Source organism: Solanum tuberosum, unplaced genomic scaffold, assembly GCF_000226075.1.
Source record: "Solanum tuberosum cultivar DM 1-3 516 R44 unplaced genomic scaffold, SolTub_3.0 scf00187, whole genome shotgun sequence".
NCBI lineage: Eukaryota > Viridiplantae > Streptophyta > Magnoliopsida > Solanales > Solanaceae > Solanum > Solanum tuberosum.
The window spans coordinates 464,671-467,881 of NW_006239111.1; positions in this window are offsets into that span (position 1 = coordinate 464,671).

A 3,211-nucleotide genomic window follows, 5' to 3' on the forward strand; every position below is an offset into this window, starting at 1 on the left:
CTGCATCTTTTTTCAACAACTTAAAAATAGGCTCGCAAACTACTATGGATTGAGCTATGAATCGACTGATGTAGTTCAGTCTTGCAGGGAAACTCATAACTTCTTTCTTAGACTTCGGAGGCGGTAAATCCTGAATCGCCTTGACTTTGGTAGGATCAAGCTCAATGCCTCTTCTACTAACTATGAAACCCAATAATTTATCAGTGGGTACTCCAAAAGCACATTTAGCGGGATTCAACTTCAAGTTGTATTGACGCAACCGATCAAAGAACTTTCTCAAATGGTTCAAGTGATCTGAACTCTTGCGAAACTTGATGATTACGTCATCCACATATACTTCAATCTCCTTATGGATCATATCATGGAAGATAGCTGTCATGGCTCTGATGTATGTGGCCCCGATATTCTTAAGACCAAATGGCATTACCCGGTAATGATAAACACCCCATGGTGTAATGAAAGCCGTCTTTTGAGCATCTTTTTCATCCATCAAAATTTGATGATAACCCGCAAAGCAATCCACAAATGATTGTATTTCATGCTTAGCATAATTGTCAATTAGAATGTGGATATTCGGCAATGGAAAATTGTCTTTGGGACTTGCTTTATTGAGATCTCTATAATCTACACATATTCTAATTTTACCAGCTTTCTTAGGCACTGGAACAATATTGGCTAACCAAGTTGGATACTTAGTAACCTCCACAAATTTGGCTTGAATCTATTTGGTTACTTCTTCTTTAATTCTCAAACTCAAATCTGGCTTAAACTTCTGACTTTTCTGCTTTACCGGACTGAAATCTGGATTGATCGGTAACTTGTGAGAAATAATATATGTGCTCAATCCGGGCATATCATCATAAGACCAAGAAAATACATCGATGTACTGCTTAAGAAAAATGATGAGCTCTTCTTTCTGAGTTTTTGTGAGATGGACATTGATCCTGGTTTCTCTAACATTTTCTTCGTCTCCCAGGGTCACGGTCTCAGTCTCCTCTAAGTTTGGCTTCTCTTGATTCTCAAATTGTTTCAATTCTTCTACGAGGTGTTCCAGAACCATGGTCTGTTCATCATATTCCTTGAACTCATTCTCATATATCTCATTTTGCTCACTCAACTTATGACATGACATGATATTGGTAGATTTTATGTTATTTTTACTGAAATCATAAATAAGCCATGTCAGATTAAAAAAAGTTTAAAACAAATTAGTAAGTTGTGAATAAATAGATTTAAGCAATAGAGGAGTCATTCATTTAGATTAAAAGAAAGTACAAACTTTGGCCGTGACCATAGGACAATCTGCCTTTCCAAACATCACGAGGGAAATTAAAGCTTAAAGAGGTAAAACGACATAAAGGGTGGGTCTTAGGCCTTATTTAGACTACCACCAATTTTAGAAATAAGCAAAATAAATATGTCTTCTCTACTAAGACGAGTGAGGAACCAGGAGTTGTGTGGATGGCCAATTAGGCACTTGCTCTTCTGGTTTGGCATCTCGATCATCTCCTCAAGCACATCATCAGAATCTGCAAAAAGATTCCCGATTTCCTCCCCGAGGCCATCATTATTGACATATTCTCGCACTTAAAAAGACTGGTACAAGTGAGGTACCAATTTTGCTAATTCCCAATCAACCACCTTGTTACTTGAAGCTTCCATCTCATCATTTGCTATTGGGATGTATCCCAAGCCAAACTTTGAACCTTTTCTGAAAACTCAAATAGGCTAAGTGATACCTTGCAAATATTTTCCCAACCCAAACCCAGGTTCAAATCCACTTCTCAACATCAATATAGCTATCATCTTGTAAACGGAAGGCATAGAAGGATGTGAGGCAAAATCATCACCTGGAGCATTCACTATCCCTACTGTATATAAGTCAGAACCTCTAACAATATCGTCGACAATCGGGGCATAGTCATTTGAATGTCTTCCTTCAATATGAATAACTACTTCGTGATCATTCCACACAAACTTCATCAACTGGTGGAGGATAGAGGGCACGACCCCAGCCATAGGGATCCAAGGTCTTCCGAGTAAAAGATTGTAGCTAGTGGTGATGTCCATCACCTGGAACTCGACAATGAAATCTGCAGGTCCTACTTCAATACCCAAACTAACAACGCCCAATATTTCTCTTTGACCCCTCTCGAAAACTCTCACATTGATTTGGTTCTGACAAATCTTCTCAAGATCAAAATTCAGTTGCTTGAGAGTTGACAATGGACAAATATTAAGGCCAGATCCGTCATCTATCAAAACATGATTCACAATCTTGTCCCGACACTTGATTGTGATGTGCAAGGCTTTGTTATGCATTACCTCTTCACAAGGCAACTCTTCATTGCGAAAACTAACATGATTGCCTCTGATGACTTTGCTTACCATGGATGCGAGATTATCACTACTTGTCCCCACCGATACGTGAGTCTCATTCAAAGCCTTTAACAAAGCGTGCTTGTGTTGCTGTGAACTCATCAATAATGCCCACACAGAAATTTGAGCATGTGTCTTCTCCAAATGTTTCATGATGGAATACTCTTTAGGTTGCATTCTTCGCCAAAATGCCTCGGCTTTGGCTTCACTGATTGGACTTTTCTGGAGGTCTCTCTTGTGGCCTCCTTGAGCCAATTCTTTTGGTGTATAACATCTACCCAATCTAGTCATACCATGGGTGGTAGCGGTCTCAATCACAAACTGTTTCTTGGTAAGACCTTTCTTTGGCACTGAAGTAAAAGCTTGATGAGGTGCCATTATCACAAACTCTTTCTCAGTAAGGCCCTTCTTTGGCCCCAAAACAAAAGCTTTATGGGGTGTTATTATCACAAACTTGAGCTTCTTGATTATGCTTAGAGAGGCTACAACCTTCTCAAGCCTGTCAAGATTTGATGGGACTATCGTCTCAGAAGCACCCCAATCCTTTTCTATTTCAATCATATTAATAGTATCTCCCCCATGATTCGGTAAAGGATTACTATACACATTAGGAGTGGTAGTCTCAAGAGTGACCACTTTGTGATCAATTAAGTCTTGAATCTTATGCTTCAGGTTGATGCAATCTTCAGTGGTATGTCCTGCACTATTGGAGTGCTATGCACATATCTGATTAGCTCTAAAGAATTTAGAGTTTGTGTTGGCAGGTTTGGGTTCGATGGGATGAAGCATGCCTACAACTTTCAATCTTTCGAACAATTTAGTTTGACTTTCA